The following is a 20708-nucleotide window of genomic DNA, read 5'->3' as shown; positions in this document are numbered from 1 at the left end:
GATGGTTTTTCAACAAAAAAAATAGAAGCAATTAGGGTTGGTAGTATAAGAGAAAAAAGAAAAGGAAGATTGTTAAGGTATCCACGTGGCTGAATTTGGTAACAAAAGGACAATATGGTATTTTCCAGAACATATGATTTTCTTATATTGTAGATAGAAGATAAGTCAATAAAAAATCAGGTCAAATGGTACTTTGCTATTGTACTAACAAATTTTTGATAATGCATAAAATAATTACTGCAATAAATATACTTTTTAGAAAAAGAACACTAATTTTTTGTACCCTTATTACCTAAAAAAATAAGATTTATAATTTTTAGAAAAAGAACACTAATTTTTTGTACCCATATTATATAAAAGATTAAGATTTTTTTAAAGGCTGAAATGCAGTTTTGACCCTTAAAATTTTTCAATTGTTTGATTTTGTCCCCTCAAATTTGAATTGTTTGATTTTGGTCTCTTAAGTTTTTCAATTGCTTGATTTTGGCCCTCCAAATTTCAATTGTTTAATTTTTGCCCCTGAAGTTTTACCAATTGATTGATTTTAGCTCCTCGAATTTGTCTCATTTTGCATTTGATAGTCCCGTAGTAATATGTAGACTAAACTACTTCTTTTTTATCACCTTTTCTTTTCTTTTCTTTTTTTTTGGTTTACTTCTTTTAATCTAATTTTCTTGTCCACAGTTCTAGTTTTATTCTTTTTTCAATAGTTATGCTTTGAACGAAATATCTTGAAAATCTTAATTATTTCATTCATCATATACTTATGACAAATTATTTTGACAACAAAAAAAGATAGACCATTAGCGAATTGAAATAACAGACTCTTTAGCCATTAATATGTGTAGAGAAAAAAAGTAACAAAAAAATATAAGTTTAGTCTACATTTCATTAGAGGACTATCAAAAGCAAATAGGGATAAACTTGAGGGGTCAAAGTCAAGCAATTGAAATTTTAGGAGCCAAAATCAAGTAATTAGAAAACTTGTGGGACCAAAATAAAACAATTGAAAAATTTGGTGGGCTAAAATTACATTTAAGTCTTTTTTCCGATATATATATATATATATATATATATATATATATATATATATATATATATATATATATATATATATATATATATACAACGTATTATTTGATAATGTTATTTTTATGTGAGAACATGATAATGAATCTGAACTATTAGATTTTAAAATAAATAGCGGAGATTATAAGTAATTTTTTTTCTCTTCTCCATTATTAATTTTTCTGTGAACATATAAAAATAGTGGATAGTGTTTTGATTGCTTTTCTATTGGACATATTTTTTTTTTTAATTTTCTATCGTCTTAACAATTTTTGTGCTAAGATAAATTTTTCTAACAATTTATTGTCCCTTTTCTATCATGAATGCTTAAAAAACAACGATGCAGTTTTAACCCTCTAAATTTTTTAACTGTTTGATTTTGGTCTCTTAATTTTCAATTATTTGATTTTGGTCCTCTAAGTTTTCTAAATATTTGATTTTGACCTCCAAGTTTCAATTGCTTGATTTTGACCTCTCAAGTTTGTTCCCTTTTGTACTTGATAGTCACATAATGACATGTAGACTAAACTTCTTTTTTTTTTTGTTACATTTTTTTATTTTCTTCTCTACAATTTTATTCTTCTTCTCTTTTTAATAATTAAGGTTTGAATATATTATCTTGAGAATCTTAAATATTTCACTCAAACATATGCCTAATGGCTAACTGTTTTGACAACAAAACAGATAGACTAGTAACTAATTGAAATAGCAAACTCTTTAGCCAATAACTCCCTCATATTTAATGATAAAGTCCCAAAGTCTAACAATCATATTAATCATATAGAATTTCAATATTTTTATAAGGAATATTGTAGACTTGTCCCTATATTCTAAAATAACTTTATTAAAAGATTCACACAATAAAGAGTCTGATATTTTAATTAGCTAGTGTTCTATCTTTTGTGTTATCAAAATAATTTACCATAAAGTATATATTGAATGAAAATAATTAAGAATTTTAAAATATTTAATTCAAAGCTTAACTATTAAATATATAAGAAAAATAGAATTATAGAGAAGAAAATTAGATAAAAAGAAGTAAAAAAGAGAAAAATTAACATCTTTCCTTACAAAGGCGGCTTCGCCATATATCATTCATCATGCCAGATTTTGTCGAAGGCTTATAATCTTCTCAATATCCTTTCATTTTCCTTAACAACAACGTGCGTGGTGTCAAATTTACCAACTAACAGACACTCTGTCATCATGTAATTTTTATATGCACTCCCATATGTTTTTGATGATTTTTAGTAGTTTTGTTTAAGGTTTATTAAGAAATTGAAAGAAAATGAAGACGTGAAGAAACAAAGAAGAAAGATGAAAGCGTGGAGAAATTGTGACGCAAATAGAATTTTCAGTATAATTTACATCAAGACGTCTGTCTAGTAATTTGATCATATCTAAAATTTCGTAACTTTGATTGAGACGGGAATTTTTGTGAATGAAAGCTAACAAAAAGATCCCCATTATGGGAAAATAAAGTGAACAATAGGTGTCCTCGCATGCACGAAAATAATCTTCATGTGCGCGATGCTGATCAGGTGAAGAATTCGTGTGCACAATAAAAAACATGGTGTGCACGATTTATGCCTTTTGTGACACGCTTTTTCTTCTATAAAAGGAAAACGCATAGGAAAGTAAGGTGGACATTCTTGGTACATAATTTTGACAACGAAGCATTTTCTAGAGCTCTCGAGTAAAGGTTTTCATCACCGGAATTCAAATTATAACCAGATATCCATGTATTGTTTCTTTTTTACTTTAGTTATGATTCTTATTAGTATGAGTAGCTATGTTTTATTGATTATGACTTCTTAGATGAACCTATTTTGATCTGTCGAGACATATAACTTTTTTTTTTTATTATTTTCATAAATTGATTTTGTAGTTTTTATTCAGTTACTCTTTTGTATGTTGACGAACTCACGAATTGAATAGAGGTTTGATGCGATTACTGAACCTAACTCTATAAAAATCAACTTGAATAATTGTTCAACTATGTAATTGATTTTGGAATAAATTATTATTAGTTGTGGCTAAGGAATTAACGAACATAATTTTCCTGATTGTACTATTCAGCTAGCCAAATGGATTAAGGAGTTGTAGTTGAAATTAGTGAGTTATACACCAATGGATCTGGTATAACGGCCTTGTTAATTTATCATAATTTTGTGAAATCAATTTTAGACAAATAAGCAGAGTCATCAGCAGTGAGATTTAGGGGGTTAAAATAAGACTTAATCATTGTTAGTCTGATCAAGTTTTTCAAACAATTTTATTTACGCTTTTACTTTTAGAATTCCTTTATTTTTTTAAAATTCATATAATTTGATATATATATATATATATATATATATATATATATATATATATAAGTAATTATTTAAATATTTTTTGCAATGTTAATAACAAAGTGTTTTAATTAATAAATAATTCAAATATGTTAAATTATTTAACAATTTAAAAAAGGATTCAAATCAAATTTAAAAGAATAATGTTGCTATAAAGAATTGTAAAAAAAACTAGCCGTCTACCCGTGCGATGCACGGTAAATGTTATTTAATTTTTAAAAAAAATTATATGTTTAAAAATAATTTAAAGTTTTTTATTGATTGTGTTTTTTTATATCATCAATAAAATATTTTAAATTTAGTAAACAAATATATTTAAATTGATAAGCATGAATAAAATAAAAGAACTTCAAAAGCAATAGCTACTAAAAAAAATATTAAAAAATAAATAAAATTAAAATAACATAATATATTATAACATTGAAATTAAAAAAATTAATAAATAATTTTATAACATTCATCTAATAATTCTCTATCTTGCACAGTCCAACTTCTTCAATAAAAACTTTTAAAAAAATTATTTCATAATTCTCCAAAATTTATAAGTAAGAACTAACAAACATTAATAAAATTATAAGAACTTTAAAACCACCCAAAAACATATAATAAAAGGCTAATAAACGTCAATAAAATTAAAAGAATATAATATATTATATTATTAAATAATTAAAATAAATTAAAAATTTTATAATATTTATCTTCTAGCCCTCCATTTTTCACAATTTCACTTCATTAACCCTTTAATTTGTACCTGCAAAAAAAAAATCAAGAGTTAATAAACATTGACAAACTTAGAAGAACTCTAAAAGAAGGACTATTGTATAAAGATAATATGGAGAAGTGAAAAGAAAAAAACAACTACTTTTGTTGGCTTTCTCTTGATATTGTGTGGATGAAATGAAAATATGTAAGTGAGAACTAACAAACATTAATAAAGTTATAAGAACTTTAAAACCACCCACGAACAAATAATAAAATGCTGATAAACGTCAATACAATTAAAAGAATGTAATATATTATAACATTAAATAATAAAAATAAATTAAAAAGAATTATAACATTCATCTTCAAGCCCTCCATCTTTCACAATTTCACTTCATTAACAATTAAATTTACACCTGCAAAAAAAAATAAAGAATTAACAAACATTAAAAAACTTAGAAGAACTTTAAAATAAAGATTATTGTATAAAGAGAACTAATATGGAGAAGTGAAAAGAAAACAATTAAAGCCTAAGAAGAAATTTGTGTATGGAATCCAAAGTCTTCAAGAATAGATTCTTAAATAATTTCTACTAATTACAAATATTTGGTAATTAATTTATTTATTATTTATTAAAAGTTTTGGCGGGAATTTTTGGTGGGAAGAACTTTTAGGATTATAATTTAGTATGATATGATACATAAAATATTTTAAATTATGTAGTTTTACATTTTAGACACGATCTTAATAGTCACAACCAGAATTATATATTAATTAGTTATATATTTTATTAAGTCTAAATCGATATTTTGAGGTCCCTAATTTTTAGAGATCCTCGGCGGTAGGTTTTCTTACGCACCACAAGATTGACTTTGGTTAAGAGTAATTTTGAAAATCCTACCGACAGATTAGAGATAGAGTTTAAAGGTAGTGCACTGACAGTGTAAACAAACTTTACACATACATCCAATCAAAATGCTTACACTTGCCATGTCATATTAAGTTTTTTAATTAAAATTATGCTTTAATTGGATACATGGTTGTGATTGGTTGACAGTGTAAAAATATTTTACACTGTCAGTGCATATCCCTTTTTCTCTTAGAGATATGAGAGAGACTCGAATTTGAGAAAATTTGTGCTAACTGCTAAAGATTAGATTGCTCTCATACCGACTGGTTATTCTTACGTATAAATTTCTTTTGGTTTTACAAATAAATTATTGTCCCTTTCTTATCATGAAAGCTTAAAAATTTATAAATTAGTTTAAAATATTGAATTCTTATTATTAGATAATATTTTACGTGACAAATTTACTAAGTGTGATTAAAAAACAATACAACCAATTAAGTCATCCAAGCGACATAAATTTTATTAATTTTTTTTATATGGGTTGCTTAAGTTTTATACATTATAAATAGATCAAATATTATTCTACCTATCACATAAAAAGGTAATAAAAAATGACTGTAATTCTCAAGTTATACGTTGTATGTATATTTCTTTTCTTATTTTTTGTTGCATCAAAGGGTATTAGTGATGGTGAGCTGTTTTTTCTTCAAGTTTTATTTTATTTACTTATTTGTTTGAACAGAAAATATTTTGTCTCATTTTAACAATACAAATTTACTATCTTTTTTATCATAGGAATGAAGAATTGTGAACACGATCTTACGATTTGTGAACAAGATTCTGATTGCAATTGCGTTCTACATGAGGTAAGCAACTGTTTGAATGGCTTCTGTAGATGTGTTACCGTACTTAAACCAATGACAAAGATGCTTTGAAGGGATAAATAAATATTGTACCTGAAAAAGATCTATGAGTATATTATATTCTAAGACAATAAATAAATAAATAAATAAAATAACAAAAAATATTATTTATATGATCTTTTATTTTTTAGTTGAAGAAGTATCTATGTGACTTCTATTTTATGCAAATCATTGATGTGTATTTTTTTTAAACAAGCTTAAATATATTTTAAAATTATTTTGATGAAATAACATGTTATTAGTAATTTTTTATTGAATGATAATATAAAACTATTCATAATTAGAACATCACTTAATTGATATTGATACATCACATAATATAGATTCAAATTGAGTATAGTAAAGTACAAAAGTTACTACAATTATGTCTCCAAAATACATAAAGTTAAGTACAATAAACTTTGAAGGTAAAGGGAAACACAAAAAAATGTTGGTTTGGATTGGGTTTCAAGATTTAAATTTTTTGCTTAATCAAGACAAATAAAGAGGAGCAAAGGATAAAAATAAAATAAAGAAAAAGATATTTTTATCTTGATTCACTGTTAACGAAGCTACTCCGATCTATCCACCAATGTGATTTTGCCTTATCAACAATGACTTAATCCATTGTAATCAACCTCATTACAGACACCACGAAGACTACTTGTCAATGTCTTCTTGAGAAATTATGACTATACCCTAATCACTCAAGGAACACAATAAACTTACAAATTGAAATACAAAGAATGCATATTTACAAGATGCTTCTTGAAAGCATATTACACAAATCAAATACAAGATAACACAATAATGTTGAGCAAGTTAATGAACAAAAGTTCCTTGCTTTTTTACAACTTTTCAATTGAACATAGTTTGAGTGTATTCAAAAATTTGTTTGTTTGTTCACTAATCCGTCAATGTTGCAATCTTCCAAGTCTTTATTATATAGCCATCAAAATATTCGTTGAAGTGTGAAGATGGAATTGCATAATCTCTTAGTTGTTTTTCTCATAACGGTCAGCAGTGAGTGGTAGAAACATTGTACAAAAGTATAATCTTTATGCCGCTAAACATGCATAGGGGAGGAACATTTTATTTGTACCGTGTACTATTTGTCCTACGCAAAAAAAAACATTAATCTTATCTTCTAATCTTCAGAGGCTTCAGAATGTAGATTGGTGAAGCATGTTTAGAAGGATCAAATGCTGAAACAAAGTCTTTAGAACCTTGTCTCCAAAATATTCAGAGCTTAACTACAAAAAAAAAGAAGTAAATTATGGCGGTTAATTCATGAAAACTGTGGGCGTTAGAACCGCCACAATTTACAATTATGTTGTTTTTAAAAACCCCCTAATTTTGATTGCTGCAAGAAAAATAATGGCGGTTTAATATAAACGCCGTGCTAACCTCCGTATTATACCGATTTTAAATTGGCGGTTTTTGTTTGAAAATAGTGGCAGTTTTAAATACCATATATTTCACTTATTAAACAAATATCTTTCAATTACGTCGGTTATAGCGGTCGTAATATACTGAAAATTACGTCACTTTAAAATGCCCCAGTTTACTTATAATATTTGCATTCTATAAACTGCCATAATTTTCATGTTAATTCCAAAATATTTCTTTAAAATAGGCTAAAATAAATTTAAATTGTAATAATTTAACACCACACTAAAAGTAAATTAAAATATGTATGATAAATTTACATTTATACATTCTTGTAAACAAAATTGGAGAACATATATTAAAAGACCCAAAAATTAAATTTATATGCCTATACAATTGTTTAGCTTTATAAAAATTGTATAGTAACTTTAAATATTTGATATAGGTATCGCAAAATATTAAGCTATTTTTACTTGAAAAACCAAAATCCATACCACAAAGTGTTATAGTGGTATGTTTAAAAACAATAGTAGGAACCACTCCGATGTCCATTGCTCGAACACGGGCATGATGCTCTCTTCCTAATACCTTTCCAACAATATCATTTGAAGAAATTTCACAAGAAGCCTTAAGGTTTTGATTTAAATGACTGTCAATTTTTTCCTACATAAAATACAAATAATCAATGATAATCACTCAATCCTTGATTTATCAATTGGCATAACAACACAATAAACTAAGACATTGCATCATAAGTTAAAGCCTATCAAATCATGAGCAGTCCTAAATGTACAAGAACTATAAATGTTTAACACAATTTAAATGTTCAAACATGACAAGATGATACATAACAAGTACTTACTTCAATAGCTCTTCGACAATAACAACTGCAATAAAATTTATACGACTCTTCTTTTAATTTCTGCAAAAAGTGAATAACTTTGTAATTATGATTAGAAAATGCACAGAAATTATCAACTACATGAATCACACATGCAACTATTATTAAATGAATCATAGGTCAAACTTTTAACAAAAATTCTTCACTCTAATGGATGATGGCCCAAACTAAACTATGTGTCAATCAACTAAACTATGTGTCAATCAGTCGTACGCATTACTGATAAGATATAAGTTCATCTTAGTTTCCTACAATCTCTAATCAATCAAGTTCTTGTACCAATGACCATAACATATGACATATTTATAAGTTGTTTTCATTTACTTTCATAAGCTCTCTAGAATAGTTAATAAATAATAAAGTTATACTACAAAAGTTTTAAAAAAGAAAAATAATGTTAAGGTACTATAAGCAAGAAATTAAAATACATAAATATACTATATTGATATTCGATAAAATCACAAATTTCACTCAAAACGAAATAATGAGAAAAAATGAAGTACCCCGAGTACGGTACGTGTACCCGGTACCGGTATTTCACTATTTTAGAAGTATCCATGCTTCAGATTAATAGCCTATATTATATGAAAACAATTCTTTATTTTATTTTGTTATCGAGATAGAATATGCATAAGTACTTATATAATAAGCCTTTTTTTTAAGAAAAGAGAGAGATATGAATGTGAATGAGCATTACCTCTTAACATATTTATCCATAAAATTTCCTTCAGCATGTAGCACCTGCAACATAGAACACAAGACCAATTCAATATGCATAAGAGTTTTATTAGAGTCCTAAATTATGTTTGAATTTAACAACAAAAAATAACATTTATCTAAATATTAGTAACAATAATATTACCAAAAGACAAGGGTCAAGTTGAAGTTTTCATTGACAAGAGTCAATAAACTGACCCAAAACAAGATTTCCACAATCAAATGAGTCTGGAAAATTATTACCAAGGTAGTCAAGCACGGGATCTTAAGTAGGATCGGACAGCCTGTGAAAAATCGTAAAGCAAGGATCGTAGCACGACACTTAAGATCTTACTAAAGGGCAAAATGGTAAATTCACATGAACAAAAACATGAAAATTATAATACATAAACAAAATAACTTATAAATCACAACTTTCAACTAATTTAATTAATAATTCATAACCATCATTTCATAAAATAATAAGCTTAAAAGTTCAAGTTCAAAATAAGTAGCTCAAAAAACATAAATATAACTGATAAGTCTAATCATCTAAAATATTATGCATTCCTATATCATGATAGTCATATAAATATTCCTCCTCATCCTCATCCTCATCCTCATTCTCTTTCACTCCAATGGCATAATCTTCAACAATGGAAGGAACATCTAAATCATCACCAATAATACCACTAGTATCTTCTCCAACATCAAGTGTAGTATCTTCATCATCTTCATTATCTTCCACATTTGCGATCCATTCTTCCAGTTCATTTTTATAATCAATTTCATCAACCTCATAATTAGCACTCTTTCTCTTGTTCTTCTTTTTCCCCAATTTGGAGTTAGTCATCACAAAAACTACCTTATTCATCATGTTTTGCTTTAATTCTTCGTGTGAACCTAAATGATTATATAATATAAATGATTAAAACACAATAGATATTTATAATACAATTGTTCAATTAATTTGAAAACTTACCCTCTCAAAACCACTCCAATTCCTTTCACATCCAGATGAGCTACATGTCAAACTAAGAACTCTCAAAGCAAACCACTGCAATTCAGTATGACCTCCACAATAAAAATCCCACCATTGTGTTGGTGTTTTAGTTTGAAGTGAAAGTGTAGCAAATTCACTACCAAAAGATCCAACTTTACCTTTGAAATCCTCAAGTTAAGATCAATGATGCCTCTTTTTTCTGGATCTTCCACCATTCTAGCCAAACATTCATACATGTCATTCGTAACCTCATTATCAATAGTAAATCCCGGAGCACAACACAAGATTGGGTTCAAATAAAGGCTTGCAGCATGTAATGGCCTATGAAGTTGCTTATCTCACCGTTGATCAATTATCTTCCAAAAGGGATTGTAGCTAAAAAAGAAAGAATACTTGAATTACTACTCAAACTAGGTGTATGATTATAAAACAAAAATTAAATTGGAAGATAACTACCTTTTAGCAATCCCATTAAAGCTTGAATGAATCTTCTCTTTCGCCCGATCCATTTCTTCATAAATAAATCCCATGGCTGGTTTCTCATCGGAGTCCACCATACGCAACACTCTAATATGTGGGAAAGCACCCCTCATACAATTCAAAACATTCTTACAAAACAACTTATCCAACACAATCTCTTCCATAATGATTCCATCTTTACTCTTTGCAACTTTGCTAGACTTCCACTCTTTCAAATTGAACATATTAATTAGTTCACCTCGATGGTCATTCAAACATCCCAATGTGAAATAAGAAGTGGAAAAACGAGTCATTGCAGGTTGAATCAAATCAGCATTATTAGTAAACTTATGCAACAAAGAAATAAGACTTGTTCTTGCATAAATATAAGTTGTGATCTTTTTACCCCTGGCAATTGTATCTTTGTGGAGAGGGATTTTCTTCTCAAAATCTTCCAACATCAAGTCAATGCAATGAGCAGCACACGGTGTCCAATACAACTTCGTTCTCTTTTCCATCAATAATTCCCCTGATGCTTTGTAATTGGCAGCATTGTCGGTAACAACTTAGACAACATTTTCTTCTCCTACCTCTTCAACAATATCATTTATCATCTTAAAAATTTTATCAGCAATCTTAGTTATATCAGATGCATCAACAAACTTTTAAAAAACAGTTCCTTTGGTACTATTCACCAAAAAATTCAACATAGTCCTTCTCCTCCTATCGGTCCAACCATTCGTCATTATGGTGCATCCTAACTTCCTCCAAACAGCCCTATGCCCCTCTAAATCTTTGTTAATCTGACCATAATAATAATCTAAATACTTCACCCTAATCTAATGATAGATTGGTGGCTTAAATCCTATACCATGTTTTATAGCTGATTCAAACATTTTTTGAAACTCTTCAGACCTTGCAACATTAAATGGAATAGAATTATTGTAAAAAAAGAGCAATATCCTTACATGCTTCATCCTGCAAATTCTGCTTAAATTTACCGTTGATGGTGGTCCTTTTTAGTGTACAAGTGATTCCTCTTTTGAACATATGCTTAGGTGCTATCTCCATCTGACTTTTCCTTTTTCCACTCGAACAATCGGCAACTTCGAGATCATCATTGGAAGCAACAACATTATCACCTTCAATGTTAATATCTTGTGACTTTTTCAGCAAATTCTTTTGTAATTTTTAAACCTTATCCAACATAATTTTCTTGATGTCATCTGGAACAGCTACACACGGTTTAACATTATTTCTGGTTCCAGCCAAATGTTGCTTCAAGCGATACAGACCTCCAGTAAACTCACCCTCACAAAACTTACTCTTCACTTTTCTTGAAGCTAGGTCAATTAAAACACAGTATTCCCAAGATGGGTCACTTTTCATTCCAAGAGAGTTTTTTGCAGGAGTAGGAGTAGAAGCAGTTGATAAAACATTTTGTGAACCTATGTTTGAAGCCATTAAAGAGGGAGAGGATGAAGAGCAAAAAAAACCGTGAAAGGAAGGAGAGGAGTGAAATCAGTTGAAGAGGGCGGATTGAAGAGCAAAATGTTCGTGAAACAAAACAGATGAGCGTCGTTTCTGTTTTGTTTTTAGGGTTAGGAATTTTCTACCACAACTAATTTTCTCTCATGGACAGCTATATGTTGTCATATCAAGAACATCCACTCAAACATGTTATATTATATCTGCCACAACTAATTTTCTCTCATGGACAACTATATGTTTCCATAACAAGGGTGACTTCAAGGAAATAGTTGAAGATATTGGTGACTAACAATGAATGTGGAGATATAGATTGTAGTTTACAAAGAAGTATTAAATAATATTTTTTAATTGATTAATATTTATTTTTTAAAATTTATATATTTTAAATTATCATAATAGATTTTTTATCTAATTTATTATCTTTCACATTAAAAAATTAATAATATAATTGCAAACATAATCTAAATGGCCTAAAAGATAATTTTATATGCTTTCACATTAAAAAAAATCAATAGTATAATTGCAAACATAATCTAAATAGCCGACAAAATAATTTTATATGCTTTCACATTATAAAAATTAATAGTATAATTTCAAACATAATCTAAATTGTCTACAGGATAATTTATATGCTTTCATATTAAAAAATTAGTAGTATAATTGCAAATATAACCTAAATGGCCTAAATTGGAGGATTTTAGAAGGTTTGCTTTTATTTATAACACCAAAAACCTTCTAATTTAGGGAAGTTGAAATTTATATTGAAGGAGGGGTTTTGAAGGTTTTAGAGGGCTTATATAAATTTTAAAAATATAATTTACATTGTTATAATATTCGAAAAATTAAAAATATAGTAATGATATACACTCTTTTATTATTCTATTCAAAATCATTTTTTTTAAATATCAAATATTTTCTTATAATTTTTTAAAAATTCGTTTTCGAAAACCTTCCCCTTCCCTCCTCTCCAAACTCCCAAACATAGTCTTAAACTCCTTGTTTTAAAAAGAATTAACAGATCTAATGTAAGTTTGCAATAAAATAAAATTTTGTTAACCCCAACAAGAAATCAAAGTTTAAAAATTAAAAACCAATCAAAATTTAAAATGAGAAACAAAGTTATGATGTTAGAGTTTAAAAAGAAGTTGAAAACCAGCCAATAGACGGAAGAATCATAATTTACTAATTTATGAGAAAAAAGCATGTGAGTGCATGGGTGGTTGACCATATGGATGTATAAACGTGCGCGCACACGTGAGAGAGAATATTTTAAAATGAGGCCCTCCAATTTAAGAGATTTTTGTACAAAAGGTTAATTTGTTTTTATAATTTAAGAGAGAATATTGTTAATTATTCTTACCTATAATATTTCGTGGGCTAACCATTTATTGTTCCTTTTCTATCAGGAAAGTTAACAGAAAAATCAATATTAAATTGGATACAAATATTGATTCTTATTATTATACAATATTTTAAGTGACCTATTTACTAAGTATGATTAAGGAACAATACAATCTATTAATTCTCTTAGGAGACATTAGTTTAATTATTTTTTTATATGAAGAGCTTAAGCTTTATACATTATAAAATGATCAAATATTATTCTATCTATCTACACATCAAAAGAGAAAAATAAAATGAGTGCAATTCTCAAGTTTATGTACATCGTGTTTATATATCTTTTCCTATTTATTATTGCAAAGACCATTGATGGTAAGTTTTTATTTTCTTCAAATATTATTAATTTACTCTTTGTTTGTATAAAATCTCTAGTCTCAATTTAACAATACTATTTTTTTTTCTTCCATTATAGCCCGTCCCGAATGTTTTGATGATTCTGATTGTAAAAAGTGTGAAATGCACAAAGTATCGTGTATTCGTGGTATGTGTAAATGTATTGTGGGATATCCACGTGATTTTTGAGTAACAAATCAAATAGATGACAGAGATATTTGGATTTTTGAATGAATGAATAAGTAATGTATCTAAACAAGAATTTATGTTATATTGTATTCTAAGACAATAAAAATATAAATAAATAAGACAAGAAAAAGTATTAATATTGTCATCTTTTATTTTGTGCAAGTTATATATATATATATATATATATATATATATATATATATATATATATATATATATATATATATATATATATATATATATATATATATATATATATATATATATATATATATATATATATATATATATATATATATATATATATATATATATATATATGATCATGTAGACTAAACTTGGTTTTCTTGTGTTATAGACTACTGTCTTTAATATTTTTTATTTAAAAATAAATTACAATAACAAAATAAATAAAATAACAAAATAAATAAAATGAGGAGAAATTACCTTTATTGCACCTCTAAAATTCAATAAGATAACACCAATATCTCTTCTAATTCTAAAATCAATATGATTTTCCACTAAATTCGCATCAAATAGACAAATATTTCATTTCGTAATTGACACGCTATAATAAATTAAAATATACAATATATATATATATATATATATATGTATATATATATATATATATATATATATATATATATATATATATATATATATATATATATATATATATATATATATATATGGAAGTCGAAAAACATATATAATGTATATTTTAAAATTAAGTGGTGTTGAAATTTTATTGGGATTGATATTATTAATATAATATTAAATATAATTTAATGTAATAATATCAAATATAATATAAGTTGGGTAAGTGTTAGCTGGAGATTTCGACAAGTAGACACGAGATGTTTTAAGAGCTTTATGCTTCGAAGGAAGAATAGCTTTGTAAGGCTATTTTTAAGATTCTTTATGTTGAAGATTTTCTATAAGTCGAAGTAAGGCATGAATTGTAATATCTTCGAAGTCGTAGGAATAAAAGACTTAGATTATTTTTAAATATTTTGAAGATACGATTAGCAAAGTCACATTGTTTCGCATATCATAACTGCGAGCGGGAATGTTTCAAATTTCAAAAATGATTTATTAAGTCAGAAAGACACGTGGAAGCATTAGGGAATCGAAGTACATGCAAAAGGGCAACGTGACATTTCCTTAGAGTATGACAGTTAGGGTCGAATTAGTATAAATAGGATTCTTAGAGGTAAGATTCAGAGGTGTTCATTTTGTACAAATCACTCAAAAATCGCTCAAGTACCAAGTAAAAGAGAAAGAGTTTCATTGAGAATGTACGTGTAACACCATTTGTACTTTTATATCACTTTAAGTTTTACAAATTCAAGTCATTTACATACATTTCTTTTTCGAGTCATATTCTTTACATTCATCATTGAAGCCTTTTAAGTCTTTTTCTTCGAATTTCATCTTTACATACTGTATTTCCTTTAGATTAATTACACCTTCGAAATATCTCTTTAAAATAAGAATTCAGTCATTAAAATAGAAACTTTCAGACACATGTCCTAGGATCAATCTAGTCGACCCCGCAAGTTATCAAAATACATCTAATAATTTGGAAGACTAGCGGTTGTTTACCAGAAATCACGGTAAACAGTAAGCCCAAGCCCAATCAGGTTTGTATATAAATAGTCAAGCTTTGTATCATTATCTGTACAATTTAATTCAATAATACAATCCTTATTTCCTTTATTCTCTCTATTCTCTCCTCACTAAAAGTGTATCACACACTAACAAATTGGTATCAGAGCTTCCGATTATTGTTCTTGAGAACTTCACGTCAGAGATCTTGTTTCTAGGGAACACGAATCAATCGCTACAAAGATGAATGGTACTAATGGCATTCTGAGTTCTCTTTCAATGCTTGACGACAAAAATTGGATCTGATGGTGAAAACAGATGCAATCCTTGTTTGGCTTTCATGAAACCCTAGAAGTGGTTACCGACGAAATTCATGCGCTGGCTGTAAATACATACATCCCTCAATAAAGCCAATAAGAGGGATTGCAAGGCTACATATTGCATTCAAACGACGATCGATACTGCAAATTTCGACATAATCTCATGCTGAATCGGCGAAGAAGGCATGGGATATTCATGTCAAATATTATGAAAGAGGTGAGAAAGTCAAGGTTGTCAAGTGGCAGACCTTGCGTCGACAATATAAATTATTGTCGATGAGAGAAGACGAAAAGGTTGTAGAGTATGTGTCGAAGGTGCAGAAACTCATCCATCTCATGAAGGATTGTGGTGAAACCCTAACTAATAAGATGATAGTTGAGAAGGTAATTAATACGTTGACCTCTCACTTTGATCATATTACCGTATCTATTCAAGAATTCAATCAACTTGAAACCCTAAAATTGGAAGATTTGGTTGGTTCGTTGGAAGCGCATGAGATTAGGATTGTCGAAAGGAAAGGAATTCAAGATTCGATACAAGCTTTGGAGACTCGGTCATGGAAAAAGAATGGTGGTTCCAAAAAATTTAAAGATAAATTCGGCAAGACTCAGGGCAAGAAACCTTGGTCGAACCCTCACAAGCAGCACGTTGAAGATAGAACTTCTAAATCCTTGAAAAAAGGAGGAGGAAACTATCGAAAGGACAAAGAAGATAAGAAAGGTGTTCAGTGCTATCATTGTGAGAAGTAGGGGGTCACTTGTCTAAACATTGTTGGTACAGGAAAGACAATGGATCGAAAAAAGGCAAGGACGAAGGAGAGAACCTTGCTCGCCAAGATTCACATGATTCTGAAGGTATAGTGCTTATGGCCTCAGTTGTAGATAACCATGTCGAATCCCAGATCTGGTTTCTCGACTCAAGCTGCTCGAATCACGTGATTGGTCAAAAGGTGTGGTTGGCAGATTTCGACGAATCGAAGAAGAGCAAGGTAAACCTTGTTGGTAATAGTTTGTTGCAAGCAGAAGGTACTGGCAACATAGTTTTTCAAATGAGTAATGAAGGGAAAGTTATGATCAAATTTGTGCTCTATGTACCTGGAATGAAGTGCAACCTGTTAAGTGTTTGCAAACTAATCAAGAAAGGTTTCTCAATTGTCATGAAAGATGGAGTTTTAAAATTGTTTGACACCTAGAATAATTTGGTCTTGAAATCTCCTTTGTCTAAGAACATAATGTTTAAGACCATGATTAGTTCGGCTGAAGTACAATGTATATAAACTGTTGTCGACCACAAGGATAGTTGGTTGTGGCATTTAAGGTTTATACATTTGAATTTTCGATCACTCAATCAACTGATTACTCAAGATATGTTACTGGTATTCCAAGTCTTGAGATGCCTGAAAAATTTTGTGAAGGTTGTTTAGTCAGAAAGCAATCCAGAAATTATTTTGCTTCGACTATGCCAATGAAATCATCCTGCATACTCGAAGTGGTACACTCAGATGTATGTGGTCCATTTGAAGAACATACCCTTGGTGGAAACAGATATTTTATTTCGTTTATCGATGATTTTAATCGAAATTTGTGGCTCTATGTGATCAAGAGAAAGGACGAAGTATTTGACATATTTAAGAGATTCAAGATACTTGTCGTAAACCAGAGTGAGAGGAAGATCAAAGTTCTACAAATAGATGGAGGTAGCAAATAAACATCCAAGATGTTCGAAGAACTATGTGTCAAACATGGTTTTGATCATGAGGTAACTGCTCCTTATACACCTCATTATAATGGAATTTCCTAAAGAAGGAAAAAAACCATATTGAACATGGCGAGATGCATGCTAAAGCAGAAGAACTTGCCAAAGTCCTTATGGGGTGAAGCTGTTTTGACTACAGTTTATATCCTGAACAGGTGTCCTACCATGAAGTTGAAGAATAAGTTCCTGAAGAAGTATGGAGTGGAAAACGACCATCAGTGTGTCATCTGAAGATGTTTGGCTCTATGTGTTACAAGCATGTTCTTGATACAAGAAGAAGGAAGCTTGATGACAAGAGTGAACCGATGATTCTGTTAGGATATCATTAGACTGGTGCATACAGGCTATTCAATCCATTTAACGCGAATATTGTATTGAGTCAAGATATTGTGGTTGATAAAAATTCTGCCTGGGATTGGAATTTAAGTAATTCAATCAACAAGCCATTGATGAGCTCTAACTTCGAAGAAGCGGATGCTGCAGTCGAAGTTAATGCAATTGCCAAAACTCAAGTCGAAGTCAAAGTCGAAGAAATTTCCAACATTCCTGACACAGTGGAAGTCGAAGAAAGTGTGGCTGCTACAAACCAAAGACCTCAAAGAACTCTAATTCTTCTAGCAAGACTTCAAGACTATGAAGTGGTTGGTGATGATGACGTCAAACCAGATGAAGAATTAGTTCATTTTGGTTTACTTGCACGTGCTATACCAATCAACTATAGAGAGTCTATAAAAATTCATTAATGGATGTTAGCTATGGTCGAAGAGTTATAGGAAATCGAGAGAAACAACACATGGGAGTTAGTCGAATTGTCAGCACATAAAAAAGCTATCGACGTAAAATGGGTGTTCAAACTGAAACACAATGCTGATGGATTGATAGCAAGACCTAAAGCGAGATTAGTAGCTCGAGGGTTTCATCAAAAAGCAGGGCTCGACTACTCTTAAGTATTTGTTTCAATAGAAAGATTGGAGACTGTTCGACTAGTGGTAGCATTGGCATGCAGCCAATACCTGGTCGACATTTCACATAGATATTGATAAGTTCCAAAATGTCATAATTTTGAGTATATATTTGTGGCACTTATCGATTATATTCATTTAGTTATTGTAATAAAATCAAAACTTTTGTAAAAATATTCACATAATTGAGTTTTGATTTTTTTTATTTGTCGTTTGATAGTTTTTTCCTTCATTTTATAGGTATTGATGCATATTCAAGCCTCGAAGAATAAAGTGTCGAAGGCACGACTTCGGATATCCAGTTTTGGAGCAAAAGTAGAAAAATTCTGCAGAAGCTCGCTTAGCCAAGCTGAAGCGTGCTAGGAGCTTCACAAACAGAGGAGAAGAGTTTTTCATAGCTCGCTTAGCGCGGTCAGCCCTCTAAGCGAGATCTCCTTTACTGTGCCAGATATTTTAGGAGTAAAGTGTGGCTCACTTAGCTACATTAGCTTGCTTAGCGAGCCTGCACAAATTTTTCTTTATATTCTTTCATTTATAATATTTCTATGTTATGGGTTTGGGGATTTTTTGTCCCGAGTTCATCACCTCCATTCTTAGATTAGGATTATCTTAGAAAACAACTATGGAGTTGACATTTGGATGATTGGAGGTGGATTAATCATCGATCAAAGCTAATAAAATCGGGAGATTTTAGGTTCATTTATCTTCCTTTTTATGTATTCTCTTTTAGTTTGGTTTTATATATGTATTTACTTTGAACTTGTGTGTATGTGTCGTCCATGGAGTTATATTTGATCTGCTTTACAAATCTATGTCCATTGTTATCTTAGATTTTTGCTCTATGATTGGGGTTTGGGTTGCTATAGAGATATACTGCTCGAATCCTTATTTAGGATGATTAACTGTGAGTTTCTAAACTCTAGAGATGGATATAGAGCTAACATTCACTTGTGTGTCGAAGCATAACACTTTCGTGTTTGAGTGGCGCACAAGAGATCACTGACGCGAGAATACAAATTTTCTTACAGCTCAACGTTAGAAATAACCTTGATTGTGATTTGTCTCGTAGGTGCTCCAGAGATGGACATTAATGTGAGAGACACGTGATGACATTGACGAGTATTGTAGGTTGGGTATAACTGGTCGATAAGTTTAAGTTTGTGACGAGTGAATATATTTGCATGCATGATAAGTTATTTCTCTCCTAAGAATGCATTTATGTTTCCTGTTTATATCCTTTTCCTTTTTTCCCATTCAAACTCGACCTCGAAAATATAGAAACCTTTGAATGGTGTTCTAACGATCATCTTTGTGGACACGATAATTTCCCGGATAAATATTTCCAAATCTTTTGCTGCTTGCCTTATACAGCTTCAACAAAATGGCCTCGTTGCCGGGAATGGTTTTGTTTAAGATTGCATCGTAATAGTTCCTTCGGTTTTTAGCTTTGTATATATTGTATATGATTCACTTGTATATTTTCACTTATAAATGTTTACTTGTATATGTTTACATATAAGTATACTGTTGTTGGTGAATGTTGGTGAAATAAGTTGAACTCGGATTAGCTCTTTTATTACAAATTTTCACTTTTCAATTTGCTGATAAGTGCAAATTTGTAGTGCTTTTGTATATATAGTTTTGTGGCACTTATCGTGTTTTTGTGTAAATTATGTTGAATAATCTCCCGTTTTGTGTGTAAATACGTTTAGTTTGTTTATACTAGTATTTTGATTCATTTATGTACCATTTGATAATTTTCTATTCATTTTGTAGGTATTAAGGCGTATTTGGAGCTTGGGAAATAAAGTGTCGAAGACACGGCTTCAAACGCGCGATTTTGAGCAACGGAACCAATTCATCAAAGAATAAGGATCAAAATAAGGATTATAAAAATCATCAAATTGGTTTCCATTTTCTCATTTTTAGATAGAGCATTGAATAAGCTTTCCAACACTTCGAATCGAGCGTAAATCGGAGTTACGGTTCTCAAGTTATGGCCGAAATAGTGTAGAAATTTTTGTTGTTTCAAGTGTGTTCCGCCGGGCGAAGCCGTTTTTCCGCCGGGCGAAGCGGTGCTGACAGAAACACGTTTTAAGGGCTAAAAACACAATTTTTAGGTCATGGTTTGGGTATTTTTTGCTCCCACTCCATCAACAAACATATTTTAGGTAGATTAGCTTAGAAAATAATTATGGAGCTTGCATTTGAATGATCGGAGGTGGATTGATCATCAATCGAAGCTGACAAACCGAGAGATTTTCGGTTCATTTCTCTTCCTCTTTGTGTATTTCTCTTTGGTTGGGTTTTGTATATGATTTTTC

At 29.6% G+C, this 20708-nt stretch overlaps 2 long non-coding RNA genes across 2 annotated transcripts; both read left to right on the top strand.

Moving 5' to 3' along the window:
• The first annotated feature begins 5546 nt into the window (after positions 1–5546).
• Positions 5547–6007, top strand: LOC131653369 (uncharacterized). The gene is made up of 2 exons (XR_009299056.1): positions 5547–5661; positions 5767–6007. It is a non-coding gene; the product is annotated as an uncharacterized LOC131653369 (long non-coding RNA).
• Positions 6008–12527: 6520 nt separating this feature from the next.
• Positions 12528–13880, top strand: LOC131647726 (uncharacterized). The gene is made up of 2 exons (XR_009297922.1): positions 12528–13525; positions 13626–13880. It is a non-coding gene; the product is annotated as an uncharacterized LOC131647726 (long non-coding RNA).
• The last annotated feature ends 6828 nt before the right edge of the window (positions 13881–20708 follow it).

The sequence above is a fragment of the Vicia villosa genome, linkage group LG2 (genome assembly GCF_029867415.1).
Source record: "Vicia villosa cultivar HV-30 ecotype Madison, WI linkage group LG2, Vvil1.0, whole genome shotgun sequence".
NCBI classification, from domain to species: Eukaryota; Viridiplantae; Streptophyta; class Magnoliopsida; order Fabales; family Fabaceae; genus Vicia; species Vicia villosa.
This window is presented reverse-complemented; position numbering and strand designations above follow the sequence as displayed.